General features: G+C 37.9%; 1 protein-coding gene across 5 annotated transcripts in view; it reads right to left on the reverse strand.

Moving 5' to 3' along the window:
* The window catches only part of HECTD2 (HECT domain E3 ubiquitin protein ligase 2), a 75833-nt gene that overhangs the window by 41004 nt on the left and 12575 nt on the right, over nt 1-22254 (reverse strand). The window lies entirely within an intron of this gene.

Consider the following 22254-nt stretch of genomic DNA (forward strand, 5'->3'; position numbering starts at 1 on the left):
ATGTTCCCATATCTCTTGCCTCTTGCGTCTCCCTCCCTCCCACCCTCCCTATCCCACCCCTCTAGGTGGTCACAAAGCACTGAGCTGATCTCCCTGTGCTATGCGGCTGCTTCCCACTAGCTATCTATTTTACGTTTGGTAGTGTATATATGTCCATGCCTCTCTCTCACTTTGTCACAGCTTACCCTTCCCCCTCCCCATATCCTCAAGTCCATTCTCTAGTAGGTCTGTGTCTTTATTCCTGTCTTACCACTATGTACTTCATGACCTTTTTTTTTTTTATTTCTTAGATTCCGTATATATGTGTTAGCATACGGTGTTTGCTTTTCTCTTTCTGACTTACTTCACTCTGTATGACAGACTCTAGGTCCATCCTCCTCAGTACAAATAACTCAATTTCATTTCCTTTTATGGCTGAGTAATATTCCATTGTATATATGTGCCGCATCTTCTTTATCCATTCATCCGATGATGGACACTTAGACTGCTTCCATGTCCTGGCTATTGTAAATAGAGCTGCAATGAACATTTTGGTACATGACCCTTTTTGAATTATGGTTTTCTCAGGGTATATGCCCAGTAGTGGGATTGCTGGGTCGTATTGTAGTTCTATTTGTAGTTTCTTTTTTTTTGGGGGGAGGGGTACACAGGCCTCTCACTGTTGTGGCCTCTCCCCTTGTGGAGCACAGGCTCCGAACACGCAGGCTCAGTGGCCATGGCTCACGGGCCCAGCCGCTCCGTGGCATGTGGGATCTTCCCGGACCAGGGCACGAACCCGTGTCCCCTGCAGCGGCAAGCGGACTCTCAACCACTGCGCCACCAGGGAAGCCCTATTTGTAGTTTTTTAAGGGATCTCCATACTGTTCTCCATAGTGGCTGTATCAATTTACATTCCCACCAGCAGTGCAAGAGTGTTCCCTTTTCTCCACACCCTCTCCAGCATTTATTGTTTCTAGATTTTTTGATGATGGCAATTCTGACCGGTGTGAGATGGTATCTCATTGTAGTTTTGATTTGCATTTCTCTAGTGATTAATGATGTTGAGCATTCTTTCATGTGTTTCTTGGCAATCTGTATATCTTCTTTGGAGAAATGTCTATTTAGGTCTTCTGCCCATTTTTGGATTGGGTTTTTTGTTTTTTTGTTATTGAGGTGCATGAGCTGATTGTAAATTTTGGAGATTAATCCTTTGTCAGTTGCTTCATTTGCAAATATTTTCTCCCATTCTGAGGGTTGTCTTTTGGTCTTATTTATGGTTTCCTTTGCTGTGCAAAAGCTTTTAAGTTTCATTAGGTCCCATTTGTTTATTTTTGTTTTATTTCCATTTCTCTAGGAGGTGGGTCAAAAAGGATCTTGCTGTGATTTATGTCATAGAGTGTTCTGCCTATGTTTTCCTCTAAGAGTTTGATAGTTTCTGGCTTACATTTAGGTCTTTAATCCATTTTGAGCTTATTTTTGTGTATGGTGTTAGGGAGTGTTTTAATCTCATACTTTTACATGTACCTGTCCGGTTTTCCCAGCACCACTTACTGAAGAGGCTGTCGCAGATGACATGATACTCTACATAGAGAATCCTAAAGATGCTACCAGAAAACTACTAGAGCTAATCAGTGAATTTGGTAAAGTAGCAGGATACAAAATTAATGCACAGAAATCTCTGGCATTCCTATACACTAATGATGAAAAATCTGACAGTGAAATTAAGAAAACACTCCCATTTACCATTGCAACAAAAAGAATAAAATATCTAGGAATAAACCTACCTAAGGAGACAAAAGACCTGTATGCAGAAAACTATAAGACACTGATGAAAGAAATTAAAGATGATACAAATAGATGGAGAGATATACCACGTTCTTGGATTGGAAGAATCAACATTGTGAAAATGACTACTACCCAAAGCAATCTACAGATTCAGTGTAGATTAAAACTGTAAAAAGTTTTACAGTTTTACTGCTTTTTACACTGTAAAAAGCAGTGTTTTACAGACACAGGATTAGATAAGTTGACCAGTGGACTAGAGAACCCAGAATCATATCCATCCACACATGAAAGTTCAATATATGAAATATATGGCAGATCATTGGAAGAAAGAAAGGATTTGAAAATATGGTTAACCACATGGGGAAAAAATGAAGTTGGATTCCTATCTCATACCTTAAAAACTAGGAATAGGAAAATCCTTCTGATTTCGGGACAGAGAAATGTTTCTTTAAGAGAAACTAAAAAGTGCAACTATAAAAAAACAGACATTTTTGACTATGTTAAAATTAAAAACTTCTGATCATCAAAGATACCTTGAATTAAAAATATAAGTTACAAGTTGGAGGGAAAATCTGAAACACATACAACAAAGGATGAGCACCAAGAATAGAGAGATATTTCCTAAAAATCATTGAGAAAAAGAGAAATAATCCAATAGAATAATGTGCAGAAGAATCAAACAGGCATTCTAGAGAAAGAAACACATATACCATACACACATCAAAAGACATTCAGTCTCATTAGTGATTCAGAAAATGCAAATAAAGAACATGAGACACAATCTTATATCCACTCAACTGGCAAGAATTAAAAAGTATGATAATGTTAGAGAGGATGTAGATTAATTTGATATTTCACGTATTGTTGGTAGGTGTATTAACTGCCACAAACACTTTAAAAAACTGAAAAGCAGGGCTTCCCTGGTGGCGCAGTGGTTGAGAGTCCGCCTGCCGATGCAGGGGACGTGGGTTCGTGCCCCGGTCCGGGAAGATCCCACATGCCGGGGAGCGGCTGGGCCCGTGAGCCATGGCCGCTGAGCCTGCGCGTCCGGAGCCTGTGCTCCGCAATGGGAGAGGCCACAACAGTGAGAGGCCCACATACCGCAAAAAAAAAAAAAGGTAATAATTTCCAGCAATTCACTCCTAAACACATGTCCAAGAGAAATTTTGCATAAGTACCTCAGAAGACATATACAAGAATATTCACAAAAGTATTGTTTCAGGAAAAAAAATCTGAAAATAATCCAGTTATCCATTACTCAGAGAATTGAATACATTGTGGTATATTTAGACAACACAGTATTTACACAGCATGCAGTGGAAATAAACTATGACACTGTAATATGTTATATTATACTATATTATACTATTTCATATCTCTATTATTAAAATAAAGCAACCAATAGAGCTCTGCATGGACCAAGGTCAGTGTCATGAACCAGAATTGTGATTAATCAAATTCTGTACATCGGAGGATCAAAAAACTGTTTTTCCCTAAACTTCTAGAGTTGCCATACTTAATTTTATAATTAAACTTTTTAAATTTTGAGATAACTGTAGAATCCCATGTAGTTGTAAGAAATAATACAGAGACATCCCATGTACCCCTGACACAGACAGTCAGATATAGAACATTTCATCACCGTGTTGCCCTCATGGTACCCTTTATAGCCACACCTACTTCCCCCTGTCTCCACCTTGCTTAATCCCTGGCAACCACTAATCTGTTCTTTCATGACTATAATGTTGTCATTTCAAAAGTGCTATATAAACAGAATCACATATATGTAACCTTTTGGGATTGGCTTTCTTTTACTCAGCATAATTCTCCAGAGATTCATCCAGGTTGTTGCATGTATGAACAGTTTATTCCTTTTCATTGCTGAGCAGTAATCCATGGCATGGGTGTACTACAGTTTATTTAACCATTCACCCATTGAAGGACATCTGTTTGGAGTTACTATGAGTAAAGCTGCTATAAACATTCGTGTATAGGTTCTTGGGTGAACTTTCATTTCTCTGAGATAAATGCCCAGGAGGGCAATTGCTGGGTTAAATGGTCATTGCATGTTTAGTTTTTTAAGAAGAGCTGGAGGAATCATGTTCCCTGACTTCAGACTATACTACAGAGTTACAGTAATAACAGTATGGTACTGGCACAAAAACAGACACACAGATCAATGGAACAGGATAGAAAGCCCAGAAATAAACCTACACACTTATGGTCAATTAATCTACAACAAAGGAGGTAAGAATATACAATGGAGAAAAGACAGTCTCTTCACTAAGTGGTGCTGGGAAAACTGGGAAAGCTAAATGTAGAAGAATGAAATTGGAACATTCTCTAACACCATATACAAAAATAAACTCAAAATGGATTAAAGACCTAAGTATAAGACTGGATACTGTAAAACTCCTAGAGGAGAACATAGGCAGAACACTCTCTGACATAAATCACAGCAATATTTCTTTGGGTCTGTCTCCTAGAGTAATGGAAATAAAAACAAAAATAAACAAATGGGACCTAAAAGCTTAAACACTTTTGCACAGCAAAGGAAACCATAATATGAAAAGACAACCTATGAAATGGGAGAAAATATTTGCAAGCAATGCGACTGACAAGGGATTAATTTCCAAAATATACAAACAGCTCACACAGTTTAATATCAAAAAAAACAAACAACCCAATGAAAAAATGGGCAGAAGACCTAAGTAGACATTTCTCCAAAGAAGCCATACAGATGGGGGCAACAGGCACATGAAAAGATGCTCAGTATCACTAATTACTAGAGAAATGTAAATCAAAACCACAATGAGGTATCACCTCACACCACTCAGAATGGCCATCACCAAAAAGTCAGATTTTACAATTTTTTCCTTTTATGAATTGTGCTTTTGGTGTCAAGACTAAGAACTCTTTTCTAGCCCTAGATCCTGAAGATTGTCTCCTATTGTTTTGTTTTTTTTCCCTAAGTGTTTTATAGTTTTATATTTAAGTCAGTTATCCATTTTCAGTTAATATTTGTATAAGGTGTGAGATCTGGGTCGATATTTATACATGTTCAATTACGCCAGTACCAACTGTTGAAAAGGCTATCTTTCTTCTATTGAATTGCTTTTGCTCCTTTGTCAAATTGTAACTGGGCATATTTACATGGGTCTGTTTCTGGGCTCTCTATTCTATTCCACTGATCCCTGTATTTATCCCTCCACTAATACCTCACAGTCTTGATTACTTGTAGCTATATGGTAAATCTTGAAATCAGGTAGACTGATTTCTCCCACTTTATTCTTTTTCAAAATTGTTTTTCTAGTTCCTCTGCCCTTCCACATAAATTTGAGAATAATTTTGTCTATAGCTGCTAAAAAAAAAAAAAAGGTTTATGGGATTTTGATACAAATTATATTAAATTTGTATATCAATTTGGGGAGAATTGGCATCTTTACTACATCGAGTCTTCCCATCCCTGAACACAGTATGTCTCTCCACTTATTTAAGTCTTTTAAAATTTCTTTCATTAGCAATGTGTAATTCTTAGCATATAAGTCTTGTAATGCTTGCTAGATTTATACTTAAGTATTTTATTTTTTAATGTGATTATAAATGATATATATTTTAAATTTCAGTGTACATGTATTTATTGCTAACATAAACACAATTGGTTTTTGTATGTTATATCCTTCAACTTATTAAACTCGTCTATTAGTCCTAGGAGTTTTGTTGTTGATTTCTGGGGATTTTTTTATGTAGATAATTATATCATCTGCAAATAGGGACAGTTTTATTTCTTACTTTCTGATCTGATGGCTCTTCTTTTTCTTGCCTTATTTTGCTGACTAGAACTTCCAATGCTATGTTGAATAAGGGTGGTGAGAACAGACATTTTTTTGCATTGTTCCCAATCTTAAAAGGAGAAAGCATTTAGTCTTTCACCATTAAGTAAAATGTTAGCTGTACATTTTTTATAGATGCTCTTTACCAAGTTAAGGAAGATCTCCTCTATTCCTATTTTTTGAGACTTTCTTTTTGTTTTATGTTTTGTTTATTTTTTTTTTACCATGAATGGGTGTTGAATTTTGTCAAATGCTTTTGATATAATCACATGATTTGTATTATTAGACTGCTAATATAGTAAATTACATTGATTGATTTTCAAATATGGAAACAGTTTGCATTTCTGGAATAAACTCCACTTGATTATGGTGTATAATTGTTTTTATATATTGCTGAATTCTATTTGCTAATATTTTGTTAAAGATTGGTCTATAATTTTTTTTTTTTTTACTATACTTGTTTGGTTTTGGTGTTGGAGTAACATTAGTTTCATAAAATGAAATGGGAAATGTTCTCTCCTTACCTACTTTGGGAAGACACTGGATAAAATTGGTGTTAATTCTTTTCTGAACATTTGGTAGAATTCTCCAGTAAAACTGTCTGGACCTGATTTCTTTTTTAAGAGTTTTAAAATTATGAATTCAATTTCTTTAATATTTATAGGGCTATTCAAACTATATACTTCATACTGGATGAGTTGTGGTAGTTTGTATTTTTTTGAGGAATTGGTAAATTTCACGTAGGTTGTCAAATTTATGCAGAGTTGTTTGTGGCATCCCCTGCCCACCCTTTTTACTGCCTGTAGGGTCTGTTGTGATATCCCATTTCATTTGTGATATTGATGAGCTATGTCTTCTTTTTGTCAATTTTATGACAGAAGTTTGTCAATTTTATTCATTTGTTAAAAAAAAGCCCAGCTCTTTGCTTCACTGATTTTTCTCTTTTCTCTGTTACTGATTTTTTGTTCTTATCTTTATATTTCCTCTCTTCTGTTTGCTTTGGATTTCATTTGATCTTCTTTTTCTAGGTTCTTAAAGTGGGAGCTTAGATGTTGGTTTTGAAACTTTCCCTTTTACCTAATGCATGCATTGATTGCTATACATTTCCCCTTTCCAAACTGCTTTAGAAGTATTTTGATATGCTGTATTTTATTTATTTATTTATTTTTTGCCGTACGCAGGCCTCTCCCGTTGCGGAGCACAGGCTCCGGACGCGCAGGCTCAGCGGCCATGGCTCACGGGCCCAGCTGCTCCGCGGCATGTGGGATCTTCCCGGACCGGTGCACGAACCCGTGTCCCCTGCATCGGCAGGCGGACTCTCAACCACTGCGCCACCAGGGAAGCCCGATATGCTGTATTTTAATCTTCATTCAGTTCCATTCATTTTAAAAAATTTCCCTAGAGACTTCCTCTTTAACCCATGGGTTATTTAGAAGTATGTTGTTTGGTTTCCAGGTGTTTGGAGATTTTCCTTTTATTTTCTGTTATTTATTTCTAATTTGATGCAACTGTGGTCAGAGAACATATTCTGCATTATTTCAATTTTTAAAAATTACTGAGATTTGTTTTATGGTCCAGGATGTGGTGTTGGTACACATTCTGTGGGCACTTGAAAGGCATGTGTATTCTACTGTTGTTGGGTGGAACACAAATGTCTATTAGATCTTGTTGGTTGATGATGCTGTTGAGTTCTTCTATATTCTATATCTTTGCTGATTTTTCTGTCTAGGTCTATCAAACCCACAGTTACAGTTAGAGACTTCAACACCCAACTGTGGATTTTTCTGTTTCTCCTTTCAGTTCTACCAGTTTTTGCTCTACATATTTTATAACTCTACTGTTTGGTATGTACATATTTATGATTGCTATATCTTCTTGATGATCATCCTTTTTATCACTACATAATATCCCTCTCTGCCTCCAGTAATTTTCTTTGTTCTAAGTCTACTTTATCTGATATTAATATAGCCATTACTGTATACCTTTTTCCATCCTTTCACTTTCAACCTGCCTATATTGCTACATTTGAATTGAGTTTCTTGTAGACAGCATATAGTTGGGGCATGTTTTTAACCTACTCTGCCAATCTCTGTCTTTTAACTGATGTATTTAGACCATTTACATTTAATATAATTATTGATATGTTAGGGCTTAAGTTCTACCATTTAATATTTTTGTTTTCTATTTGGTCGTTCTTATTTTTCCTGCCTCCCTGTGAGTTACTTGAACATTTTTTAGAATTCCATTTTGATTTATCTGTAGCGTTACCAAAAGGTTGCTCTAGATGTTACATTACATACACTTAACTTATTTTAGTCTACGGTGTCATCGTTTTACCAGCTGGAGTAAAGTGTAGAAATTGTACCTGCTTTTACATCTCTTTACATTTCTCTGTTTATAATTCTCTTAAGTATTTACTTACATACATTTAGAACCATACCAGTGTTATAATGTTTGTTTCCAGTGTCAACCATAATTTAGAAAACACAAAAGGAAAAGGAAAGTCTATTGTACTACCTAGTTTTTGCTTATCATGTTATTTCTTTTTCTTGATGTTCAAGGTTCCTTCTTTTGTTTCTTTTCTGTTTAGGGAACCTCTTAATGCACTCTGTTAGACCATCTACTGGCAACAAATTCTATTTGTTTTCTTCCATCTGAGAATGTCTTGATATCCTCTCCATTCCTGAAAAACATTTTCACCAGGTGTAGGATTCTGTGCTGGGAGTTCTCCCAGCCACTTCATTCTGGCCTCCATGGTTACTGATAAGAAATCTGCTGTTATTTGAAAGGTTTTCCCCTAGCAGTAAAGGTATCCTGTTTCTCTGGCTGCTTTTAAACATTTTGTTGCTGTTGTCTTTAGTTTTCAGAGGTCTAATTATGATATGACTTGATGAGGATTTCTTTGGGTTTACCCTGTATGGGATTTGGTCAGCTTCTTGAACCTACAGGTTCATGTCTCTTGCCAAGTACGGGAAGCTTTCAATTACTTTTTGAGTACTTTTGCAGCCTACCTTCTTCTTCCTCTCCTTCTAAGACTCCAATGACAAGAATGTAATGTCTTTTATATATACTACCAAATGTAAAATAGATAGCTAGTGGGAAGCAGCTGCATAGCACAGGGAGATCAGCTCGGTGCTTTGTGACCACCTAGAGGGGTGGGATACGGAGGGTGGGAGGGAGGAGATATGGGGATATATGTATATGTATAGCTGATTCACTTTGTTATAAAGCAGAAACTAACACACCACTGTAAAGCAATTATACTCCAATAAAGATGTTAAAAAAAAAAAAGAATGTAATGTCTTTTGTTATAGTCCCACAGGTCTCTGAGATGATTCTCTTTTTCTTTCCAGTCTATTTTCTCTTTATTGTTCAGACTGGGTAATTTCCATTGTTCTATATTCCAGCTCTTTAATTCCTGTCTCTTCCATTCTGCTTCTGAGTCTATCCACTAAGCATTTTACTTTGGTCACTGTATTTTGTCAAGTATTAATACTTCCAAACCAATAGAATAGATGAATATTCTATAGATTCTAAATTCTACAATAATGAAATGTAGTTCCATTCTAATGTAATCAAAATATATTTTCTATTAAGCAAACAGAATCATCAATCATCACAGCAGTAACACAGCTATAAGGTCCTCCTTCCTTCCTTATTCACTTTCCCAATTAAGCAGCTAACTTTGGATCTATCACTGACTTCAAATTTTATTAGTGTTAAGAGTATCTTTTTTTTTAATTTAATTTAATTTTTGGCTGCATTGGGTCTTTGTTGCTGTGTGCAGGCTTTCTCTAGTTGTGGCGAGCCGGGGCTACTCTTTTGTTGCGGTGCACAGGCCTCTCATTATGGTAGCTTCTCTTGCTGCGGAGCATGGGCTCTAGGTGCACGGGCTTCAGTAGTTGTGGCATGCAGGCTCAGTAGTTGTGGCTCGTGGGCTCTACAGCACAGGCTCAGTAGTTGTAGTGCATGGGCTTAGTTCCTCTGTGGCATGTGGGTTCTTCCCGGACCAGGGATCAAATCCGTGTCCCCTGCATTGGCAGGCGGATTCTTAACCACTGTGCCACCAGGGAAGTCCCAAGAGTATCTTTTAAAATAACCTTTCACATTAGAAGATAGTACAGAGATGCCAATTTCTTATACTCAACAGCAACGGTTTTCAAACTTTACTGTTTATCAGAATCACCTGAAGACCTTGTTGAACTAAAACAAATACTACTAGGCCCTCTCAAAGTTTGTGATTCAGTAGGTCTGGGGTGGGGCCCAAGAATCTGCATTTCTAACATGCAAGTCTGAGGATCACACTGAGAAATGTTGTTCAGTGGTTTAAGGAGAGAACAATGATGCCGACAACATAAAACAGATGATTAAATTTCTTTAATTTAGTTCTATAACTGAGTTTTAAACCCTTTATTAAATGTGGAAATAACTAATTTCTAGCAATTTGTACTTTAAGCACAAATTGGACAGAAGTTCAATTTATTAGTGAGTAAAATTTGGTATCTCTGTAAATTATTTGTTATGGGTTATGTTTGGCAATCATTATTAAAGGGAAAGAATGTTGCAGACAAGAACCTCTCTCCAACACCAGTCTTTTATTATTATATTTTGAGGCTCCTCTACAGTTTCTCTTCCTCTTCACCAGGCTTACCCTTTCCTATCTCTTCCTGCACACCTTTCTCAACCTGGCTATAAACACACACTATTAGAAACAAACAAACTCATTCATATATAAATTAACTTATTCACTCATAGAGCATATATACACATTTTTATACCCACTCATTTTTATTAATACCATACTGAGGTGGAAGAGTGAAATTTTATTTAGTAAGAGAACTGGATTTTGGCAAAGACTGAGAGTGGGGAGATTCTTACATAAGAGAAATCGCAATGCCAAAGCCGAGAGGATTATAGGGTGAGGTTAGAATTAGAGGCCTAGATGGAATTTATTTTTAGTTTGGAAGGTAACTTGGACTGAAGAGTAATGCAGAATGCTAACGTACGATGTTAATGGGACTTGAGTCAGAAAGAAAGGCAGACTCCTTTGCTCACATTAGTGAATGAAAGCCAATCTACAGGATGTGACATTCAGCTATTAAGAAAGGAAGAATAACAGCTCACAGCTGCTCTCACGTCCCCGAATATCAAGGCATTGTTTCCAGAGACAGGCTTTCAGCCTGTTCTCACAGATGGTTATTAAAATCTAATTCAAAAGAGAAAATCAATAACTGTGGTGATGAAGGATTAATTAAATCTCAAACCGATATTATAAATAGAACAGGCAGATCTTTGTTCTATCATATGCAGCTTTCTTTGCAATACAGAATATCGTAATACACTGAGAAAAGTCAAAATATATTTACCAGTGAACCTGTCATTTAGGTTTCATTCAGCCAATACTTGGGACTACTCTGTGCTAAATTGATAAACGGTAATCATTCTCCCTTTCTTTTAATATAGTGTTGCCAATTTTACTTGGTTGCTTAGAAACATTAAGTAAAACACTTAATACCATGCAAGAAGAATAAGGGTTATGGTGGGGGCTGGTAGTGTATTTTTAAAAATGTGAAGATCATAATATAACGATATACATGGGTGTGAGATTATTAGCCAAATTTTACCAGCTCACTGTTTTCAAGAAGCTAGTGCAGGTTGACTCTGGTTGGAGATGAGTAATATGTAGCTTTCCACAGCTGCACCACCAGGATGAAGACTGACACTGTAAACTGGTCATATGATTAGGAGACTGAAGACAGTTCCTGGTCGGCCAGCACAGGTAGCAAGAGCAGCATCAAAGGTAACAAGAGTCTCTATGTAGGTTAGGTGTCCAATAGGAGTCACCTGGGTCTCTGTTCCTTAACCCCCTACTGCTGGAGAGGAAACACTGATATAAAGGTTTGCTGCTGGTGACACACTGTTGCAAAATGCTATACCCTAAGTGTCATCTCAAATAATTTGTAATTAAATAAGTAATAAGTAATGGAGAAAGCACCAGCCTTGGAAGTAAGGCCCTAGGTCCTGTTGCTGGCTAGGTTACTAACTTTCATAACCGTGGACAAGTCAATGAAACTCCTTGGGCCTCAGCTGTGACATTATAAAATGAAACAGATGGCCTAAGTCTGTTGTTCCCAAGGCTCCTAAGAAGAACTTCAAGGGCCACCTCAGGGGAATGGTGCTGTGTCGACGTGTCTACTCAGGGAAGCTCAGCTTTTCTCTGCTTAATATAATGATGGTCTGAGAAAAATTGTTTTTCAAAAAGTATTTTGCTCCGAAAATAAAAGTAACAAAAATAGGTTTGAAAACCACTGGTTCAATAATTTCTAACTTCCATCTCTAAAACTTTTAAGAACAAAATGGACAGGACTTATAAACTGACCAAAACAGGTAAAAATTCTCTATTATACAATATAATATAATGACCTATAATAGAAAAATTGAAGGAGCCTGGAAACTTAATATGAATATGTCATTTAAACACCTGATTTTAGTTACAACCTCCTGTCCTACAACAGGGTAAAGGAAAAAGTTCTGAAATAAGCCTCAGAAGACCTGGCTTCTCTTTCTGGATCTGCATCTTACAATTCGCATGATGTGGTACTTTTAAAATATGTCCATAAATTCTTTGATATTCCTCCCATCAAAAGATGGAGTCTAATTCTTTTCCCTTTGAACCTGGGCCAGCTTTAGTGGCTCTCTGAGGATCAAAAATGTGGCAGAATGCTGTATGACTAGATTACAGAATAAAGCTGAACTTTCTATCATGTATAAAAACAAGTAGCAAAACTGAATCCTAAATTTACATGGAAGTAGGTGCTAGTAAACTATGAAATGTCAAACAAAACTCAACAGGGATCAAACAAAATCAGTATGTTGGAAAATTAACCCTTTAAATCAAAAAACTCAGGTGTAGAAGATATTTTACAACTCATAATTCTCCATTTTCTCAGTCTATAGATGAGTAAACAAAGGGTCTCAAGGGCTAGGTTTAACGTCTAAGGTCCCAATGACAGCTACTAGTAGTAGTAAACTCAAAGACGCAGTTCTTATTTAGTATCATAATTGACAACCTGCGAGTGCTGGGCAGACAATAAGCGAGCTACAATCTGAAGGATCCCTCTAGCAGTTCAGTACTCTGTACTGCTTCTGACTACTTCAGTAGTGGCAAGCCGTGGAAACAGGGAGAGACCAGAGTGGATTACTCATAACAGGTGGTGTTTACATCCTTGTCTATAGGATGACTTTTCTGAACATTTGGCAAAAAATAAAATTGAAGGTGGGAGAGAGAAAGGAAGAAAGAAGGGAAAAAAAAACCCACTCTGACTCACAGGACTTTAGCCATCAGAGCCAAATAAAGTGACACATTCATTAGTGTTTGGAGATGTACTTTTTACTAAGTTCAATGGTATGTGTGTTTGTAAAACTACAATGAAAGCATACATAAAATGTTCTTTTATGGGTCTAGTTATAAAAATATTCAAAAGTCCTTTTTATACAAGGTTATCTCTAATAGAATAGATGCCCTATACTGGACGTATCTTAGAGATCTTATTGTAGCCTTGAGATAGGTTACAGGGTGAACTGGCCAGAAACCCAGAAAAAGTACCTCCCATATATTTCCTCATTCAGTAAATTATTTACTGAGTAAAGACTCTGTGTACCATGGACACTGGATCCTGGAGATACCCAGAAATTGCAAAGGCACTTACTGTTGGACTCAACAATTCCACTTCTAAGAAATCCTACAGATAAACCTGCACAGGAACAAAATGACATATGTACAGAGCCATTCATTGTGGCATTGTTTACAATAGCGAAAGACAAAAAAACAACTAATTTATTTTAATAGGCTCTTAGTAAGCCCAATACAATGGAATATAACTATAAAAAAAGAGTAAGGAAGCTCTTTATGTACTGACATAGAAAGCTATCCAGGGTACATTAAGAAAAAAAACCAATGTGCTGGATAATGTGTAGGTAGTTAATTTATTTTAAGATAAAGTGGAAAATCAGAATGAATATTTATATTTGCTTTCATTTACATAAAGAAACACAGGAAAGAATACAGAAGACAGCAGGGAAGAGTGTGAAAGTGAGACATCTGAAACATACCTAATTTTATAGTTTTGATTTTTGAAACACAGAAGTGTGCTACCCATTCAAAAAATTAACTTTAATATAAAAAAAATTAGACTAGCCTTTTCCCTCTCCAAAAAGAAGCTTAAGGAGTTTATAGACTAGTAAAGAGACAGACGAATCAACAAATTAATGCAGCAAGGTACTCTAAGTTCCTGACAGATATATCGCTCCCATAGGCATGGTTAAGAAAAGCTAAGTCCAAGATTACTGAGGGACCTACAAAAGGATCTTGGAAATTTAGTCCAAAATCAATTCATTCTCCCAGGAATCCTGGAAATGGGGTCATTTGAGGCCTTGGAGATACTTCTTCTAAGATGGAAATCCTACAGCAGTTATTGTGAGTACTTTTCTCTCCCCAGATGGCAAGTCCTGTGCTGGGTTTCTTCTCACAGTTTGTTTCCCTGTCTGCCTCTAAAGCTGTTTTTGGAGAAACTGTGAAAACTCTGTGGTACTTCACCTGTGAATAGATCACAGCATCCCACCACACACAGATCCAGCACCATCTGAGCTGAAGACCACTCTGTTCTCTTGGCTCTTTCAGAGCAGCAAAGAACATGGGATGCATTTCTCCAGAGCGTGTAAAAACTGCACAGTTCATTATGTCACCTCAGGGCTCTTCTAGAGTAAACTCATAAAACAGACTGAGCTGGGAGAGGAACAGTGCCCCGGAGCACTGTCAGAGTTAATGTCAACTCTTTCTGAATTACCAAGAGCGCACAGATATTTTAAAAGGTTTGGAGAGGAATTATTTCCTTTCTTTTAAAGATGGTCTGTGCTGTTTAAAGATGTTTTAAATAATCTGACAGGAGCATAATCACTGTAGAAAGGAAGGTACAAAAGAGTAAGAGAGGATGTAGTGCTTACCACCCCACACCATTACTTACCATTTACATTGTTTTTCTGAAGATGTATCATCTCCAGCAGCTGTTATAGTAGGTAAAACTCCCACACTTGTCTGATCTTTAAAAGGACAGCCAACTCGAGAGGCATACCTAGTCATGTGATCTACAGGGAGGAAAGGCATCCCTCAGCTGTTAGGTAAACCCACGCTGGGCTTTTGCAGCTTCTCTAATACCATTTGAAGATCAGACGGGGAGACAAGCTGTTAGAGAATACCCAGCACAGGTCCCGCTAGAGGGAGGGAAATTGTAATAAATGCCAAGAATGAGGCATCTTTGAGGAAACAAACTTATTGGCAAGAGAGGCTTTGCAAAAGATCATGGAATTATAAACACATTTACATTTGGAAGACTTTGTCTAACTCCCTACTCAATAAAAGACTTCTTTTGCAGCAGCCTTGACATATGAACTCCATGCCGAATTCAAGCGGCATCCAGAGAGAACAGCTAGGAGAAGTCAGCACTAGGAGTTCCAACATGGTAAAGGAAGTCTGCTAACAGGCCTATTCCTATAGAGTCACATATATACAAATACTCCAAGTTTAGGGTCGGGCTGACTGCAGATTCCACAATAATGGAGCAGATGAGAGGGAAGCAGACAAGTGGCGGGAGCCCAAGTAGGTGGACCACATTCTGAATCAATACATGCACCCAGAGAGGAGATGGGCAGGTGTGGGCAACACGCTGGAGAGCTGGGCTCAGAGATTAAGATAGTAGCAGTGTAGAAAGAATGGAGTATAGTGTCAGTGGGAATCAAAAGCTAAGGAATTTGAACAAACAGCCCAAACGAAGAAGGTTATGGCTATGCATCCTTTCCTTTTGATTCCCTATCATTCTCCTTAGCAGACAATTCAGTGTTCATAAGGTTTCTAACCTTCTGCTGTAGGCTGAACTGTGTCAGCCAGAAAGATATGTTGAAGTCCTAAACCCCCAGGACCTGTTAATGTGACTTTATTTGGAAATAAGGTCTTTGTAGTTGTAACTGAATTAAGATGAGGTCATACTGGATTGGGATGGGCCCTAATCCAGTGACTGGTGTCCTTACAAGAAGAGAGAAATTTGGGCACAGAAAGACATACAGGAGAGAAGGCCACGTAAAGATAGAGGCAGAGATTGCAGTGAGGCATCTACAAGCCCCAAGGGACACCAAGAATTGCTGGCAACCAGCAGAAGCTAGGAGAGAGGCATGGAACAGATTCTCCCTCAGAAGCTTCAAAAGGAACCAACCCGGCCAATACCTGCAGTTTAGCCTTATAGCCTCCAGAACCAGGAGAGAACAAATTTCTATTGTTTTAAGCCACCAAGTTTGTGGTGCTTTGTTGCAGAAGCCCTAGGAAACGAACACACTCTCCAAGGAGATGACTAAACTCATGGCAAGAAAAACTTCCATTTCCTTCTCCTACTCCCTCTCTCCCTCAAGTCCATAGTCTGAGCAAGAGGTGCCCTTCTTTCCTTGCTGGAGCCAACACCTCAACCCCTGTGCTTATCTTCATCCTGGATCCTATTCTCTCTGTTCATTTTATTATTTTACGTTCCTACTGCAACTTTAACCTCTCCCTGTGCCAGATCTTTTTGCTTGACCACACTACCCTGCAAGATTCCACTGTTCTAGTTTCTGCTTTATAACACACCATTGTAAAGCAATTATACTCCAATAAAGATGTTAAAAAAAATTTTTTTTGACTTGGCTTTAAAAAAAAAAATTCCACTGTTCTTTCTTTCTTCCTTCCAGTCCAAGCTACTCTAAAGGCTGTCTCCACTGCCCCTAGATTCTTACCAGATTAGTGGTAACACCATTTATCAGCTCACAGCTCTTTAAGTCAGAGGTCTTGGTGGGTGTGGCTGGGTTTTCTACTTGGGAGTCTCTCAAGGTGGAACCTGGGCTGGACTCTGGGGAAGAATCCTCCTCCGAGGTCCTCAGGTTGCTGGCAGAACTCACTGTTTGCAGTTGAGACTGAGGTCCCGTCTCCTCGCTGACTGTCAGCCAGGGCTGCTCTCAGCTTCCAGGGACCCTCACAGGTTGCCACGGGCTGCCCCCAGGCCCTTTGGCGGTATCCCAGCCTACTGTTTCAGGGCTGGCAGCAGGATCCCTTGTGTCGAATCCCCTTAGTGCTTCCAGTGCCTCTGCCTTTGTCTTCTGCAACCAGTGGGAGAAAGCTCTCTGCTTGTAAAGGCCTCACGTTACAAGGTTTTGCCTACCTGGATAATCTCCCTATTTTAAGGTCAACCAATTAGTAGCCTTAATTAGATCTACCCTTAACTTTTTACAATTTGAATTCTCCTCATCCCATCCTACTGAAACTGTTCTCAAAGTCACCATAAACACATTAACCAACAAATCCTTGGCTCTGCCGCAGTGCTTACTCATCTTGTCCTCTCTTACCAATGGCATTATTGACTAAATCCTCTTCTTTAAATTTTCTTTTCCCTTGAATTTCCAAGTCATAGCACAACCTGGGTCTCTTAGCTCCTTCAGGACTCATTTCCTTTTCTTTTTACCAACTCTCCTTCTTTTAAACTACCTTTGACTCTCTTTTCCTTTTTCTGTCTCTGCCATTCATTAGCTACATAAATTCATGCAGGGCAAGCACTTACAACTCTCTGTGGCTTAAGTTTCCTTACCCTTGGACTAGGAAAATAATTCCTATCTCAGGCTGCTGTAGGGACTACTGGAGTCTATATCTGTGCAGTGCTTGGAATTGTGCCCGACACGCAGTGGGCACTATATGAAGTCGCTGGTGTGGCTGCTGTTGATACTGCTCTGGTGCGCCCACTTGCACAGCTCTTTCCAGTCCCGAGTTCTCTCTTGTTTCACCCTATGCGATAAATACTTGCTAAGATCCCCTGATGAATAAGGGGACTGTCCTAGGCTCTGCAGGGGTTACAAAGGTATTTATTCCCTCATGAAACATACAGTCTAGGAGATTAAAGTACACAAGTGATACTACACAAGGTTGAGAGACTAAAAGAGGTGAGAAAAAAAACCCTAAATTGTAAGAAGGGAAGAATTACATCTGGTTAGGGAGAATCAGTAAAGGTTTAGTAAAAAGGTAGCTGTGAAGAACAGACAGGATCTGACAGGTAGGGAAGAGGGGACAGAGTGTTCCAGGCAGTGGGAAAAAATTGCAAAAACTGTGGTAAAAAGGTGTGAGGCATCCCAGAGAATAGTTGAAATGTAAGTATGTAGGAGAAAGACAGGAGATAAAGTTGAAAAGCTGTCATATTACGAATATCCTTGCGTGTCAAAGTAAAAACTTTTTATTTAATTTTGGAAGCTAGGGAGTATGGAGATGATGTAATTAGAGTTGTGTGATTAATGTGATATGATTAATCAGCCAAGAGAAACAAGTCAATCAGGAGTTTCCTCTGTCTCTCAGAACAAGAGTTCTGTTGTCAGAAAATGTGGGATTGAATTGTGGTTCTGTCACTTAGCAGCATGACTGTGGCCAAGTCACTTACCCTGTCTGAGCCAGTTCTCTTATGGGTGTGAGAAGCAGAATTTTAAGATGGCTGGACGATTCTCAGCCTCCTGGTGTTCCATCCTGATCACCTTGCATAACATGACAAAAGGGGTTGTGCAGATCTAATTAAGGCTACTAACTGGTTGACCTTAAAATAGGGAGATTATCCAGGTAGGCAAAACCTTGTAATGTGAGGCCTTTATAAGCAGAGAGCTTTCTCCCACTGGTTGCAGAAGGCAAAGGCAGAGGCACTGGAAGTACTAAGGGGATTCGACACAAGGGATCCTGCTGCCAGCCCTGAAACAGTAGGCTGGGATACCGCCAAAGGGCCTGGGGGCAGCCCGTGGCAACCTGTGAGGGTCCCTGGAAGCTGAGAGCAGCCCTGGCTGACAGTCAGCAAGGAGACGGGACCTCAGTCTCAACTGCATACAGTGAGTTCTGCCAGCAACCTGAGGACCTCAGAGGAGGATTCTTCCCCAGAGTCCAGCCCAGGTTCCACCTTGAGAGACGCCCAAGTAGAAAACCCAGCCACACCCACCAAGACCTCTGACTTAAAGAGCTGTGAGGTAATAAATGGTGTTGTTTTTAAGACATTAGGTTTGTGACAATTTGTTAAGCAGCAACAGAAAACTATATGGCAACGTTTCTAATACCTATTCTATTTTATGTGATTGCTCAAAGAAAATTACATGAAAGTTTTCCCTAAATTGTAAATATTATACAAATAAAGGTTACAGTTAGTATCTAGTTCATGTCTAAAATAGAAATCATCTCTCTCAACTCCTCTCCCCCATCAAATAGGCTCACTTTATTTATTTATGGTATAATGGTATCACAATTATAAGTTTGTTTTGTTGTGTGTTGCAGGACTGTGACATACGGGCACTGGTGCCTCCTTAGAATAAGACTGAGGTAATGAAATGTGCTTGTATGTGTGTATGTAAATAAAAGAAGAAAGACCCCGAATAGCCAAAGCAATCTTGAGGGAAAAAAACGGGCCTGGAGAAATCACTCTCCCTGACTTCAGACTATACTATAAAGCTACAGTAATCAAGACAATATGGTACTGGCACAAAAACAGAAATGTTGATCAATGGAACAGGATAGAAAGCCCAGAGATAAACCTACACACCTATGGCCAACTAATCTATGACAAAGGAGGCAAGGATATACAATGGAGAAAAGACAGTCTCTTCAATAAGTGGTGCTGGAAAACTGGACAGCTACATGTAAAAGAAGGAAATTAGGACACTCCCTAACACCGTACACAAAAATAAACTCAAAACGGATTAAAGACCTAAATGTAAGGCCAGACACTATAAAACTCTTAGAGGAAAACATAGGCAGAACACTCCATGACATAAATCACAGCAAGATCATTTTTGACCCACCTCCTAGAGTAATGGAAATAAAAACAAAAATAAACAAATGGGATCTAAAGAAACTTAAAAGCTTTTGCACAGCAAAGGAAACTATAAACAAGACAAAAAGACAACCCTCAGAATGGGAGAAAATATTTGCAAACAAATCAATGGACAAAGTATTAATCTCCAAAATATATAAACAGCTCATGCAGCTCAGTATTAAAAAAACCAACAACCCAGTCAAAAAATGGGCAGAAGACCTAAATAGATGTTTCTCCAAAGAAGACTACAGATGGCCAAGAGGCACATGAAAAGATGCTCAACATCACTAATTATTAGAGAAATGGAAATCAAAACTACAATGAGGTATCACCTCACACAGGTTAGAATGGGCATCATCAGAAAATCTATGAACAACAAATGCTGGAGAGGGTGTGGAGAAAAGGGAACCCTCTTGTACTGCTGGTGGGAATGTAAATTGATACAGCCACTATGGAGAACAGTATGGAGGTTCCTTAGAAACTAAAAATAGAATCACCATATGACCCAGCAATCCCACTACTGGGCATATACCCTGAGAAAACCATAATTCAAAAAGACACATGCACTCCAATGTTGACTGCAGCACTATTTACAATAGCCAGGTCATGGAAGCAACCTAAATGCCCACTGACAGACGAATGGATAAAGAAGATGTGGTACATATATACAATGGAATATTACTCAGCCATTAAAAGAAACAAAATTGGGTCATTTGTAGAGACGTGGATGGACCAAGAGACCGTCATACAGAGTGAAGTAAGTCCGAAAGAGAAAAACAAATATCGTACATTAACGCATATATGTGGAATCTAGAAAAATCGTACAGATGAACTGGTTTGCAAGGCAGAAATAGAGACACAGATGTAGAGAACAAATGTACGGACACCAAGGGGGGAAAGTGGGGCAGGGGTGGTGGTGGTGGTGGTGGTGGTGGGATGAATTGGGAGATTGGGGTTGACATATATACACTAATATGTACAAAACAGATAACTAATAAGAACCTGCTGTATAAAAAAGTAAATAAAATAAATAAAATAAAATAAAATAAATAAATAAAAATAAATAAAAGAAGAAAGAAACTATCAAAGGCAAAGGTTGATAAATGAGACAATATAAATACTAATTTGCAAGAGTGTAGAATAGGTCTAGCCATCCTTTGGAGTGTCAACAGAAAATATGCGCAAGAATAATTTATGCCATGTGCAGCTTATGGACACAGCAATTTACCAGGAACAAGGTCCTTAAACATTCTGAGGTTTGTTGTTTTTTTGTCCAGGTGTGAGGGACATCTAAACCTTTGCAGATTTGTTTTGTTTCATTACAGGGCAAGGGGCACTTAAAATTATGCAAGTAGTATATATTCCCTGTGATAAAACAATATAGAGTTATATAGAGAAATCGAGCATATTAATAATATCCACCCAATCCTACTTTCCTGAGGAAACCATTAACAGGCTGGTGGGCATCCTTCCATACTTCTTTATTCTGCTCAAAGAAGTATAAAAGGTTTCCCCACACTTAAAAAAATTGGAGTCATATTCTACCTATTACTGTGTAATTTGCACTTTTCATTTTACAATGTATTATAAGTATTTCTCCTAGAAAATTTATACACCTGTCACGTCTTAATAAAAGCATGGTATTTACAATATGGATTACCATAATTTAGTCAACCAATTCATTTAGATTGCTTCAAATACCACTATTACAAACAATGTACATTCTTTCCATAGGTCTTTCAACATACATTATTTCCTTAGAATAAATTCCTAGAAATGTAACACTGGATCAGCGAGTATATGAACATTTAAAAAATTGAATGTATGTCAAATAATTTGCTCTCCAGAAAAGTTGTATCAATTTCCAAGCCCTCTACTCATAAAAGTGCCCATTTTCACACTCCCTAGACAACCCCACAGATACACATGTCTTCATTCTCTGCCACTGAGTAGGGAAATGTTAACTACTTGTTTTAATCTGTACTTCCTTTAATACTAGTGAGACTGAGCATCCTTTCACGTGTATTAATTATTCATATTTCCTTTTTTGATGGGTCTGTTCATACACTTTGTCTTTTTTTCCTAATGAAATGTTCATTTTACTGATTTATTAATGATCTCTATGATTCAAGGATTTGTTTTCACTGACTATGACATCTTACTTTAACTTTGTTTATGACCTTCTAAAATTCCTATAGAACTTTTAAACTTTCTTATGCCTTCAAACTTTTCAATTTTTTTGTTTTATGGCTGTTCACATTGCTATCATTCCAAGAATTTTATTATAAAAACAATTTCCTGTGTTTTCTTCTAGTACTTTTGTAGTTTTTAAAAATCTAAAGTTACCGTTTTCAAAAAGTTGGCTAGTTGGCCTAATTCCATCTTTTCAATAATTTAATATCATTTATATACACTATGTTTTACTGATCCATCTCCATGTATTTGGCTACCTTGGTGGTAGCCCTACCATTGGTACAGCTTTATAATATATAGTAATACGAAGGAATGGGTTCCCTCATTACTTTTCCTTGCATTCTCTCATTTATTCTTATAAATCAAATAGAGCATCATTTTCTTAAGTTTCCCCCCAAAAAACTGTTGAAAAATTCATTAAATGTTAGAGAGTAAATCGGGTGTATCTGAGATCTCTATGATATTTAAGTTTTTCCGTTCAAACCACCTTTTAGTCTTTTGATAAAGTTTCATAGTTTTTCTTCGTATAGGTTTTGCTCACTTTCTCCTTGGTTTATTTC

Source organism: Tursiops truncatus, chromosome 16, assembly GCF_011762595.2.
Source record: "Tursiops truncatus isolate mTurTru1 chromosome 16, mTurTru1.mat.Y, whole genome shotgun sequence".
In the NCBI taxonomy this organism is placed as follows: Eukaryota; Metazoa; Chordata; class Mammalia; order Artiodactyla; family Delphinidae; genus Tursiops; species Tursiops truncatus.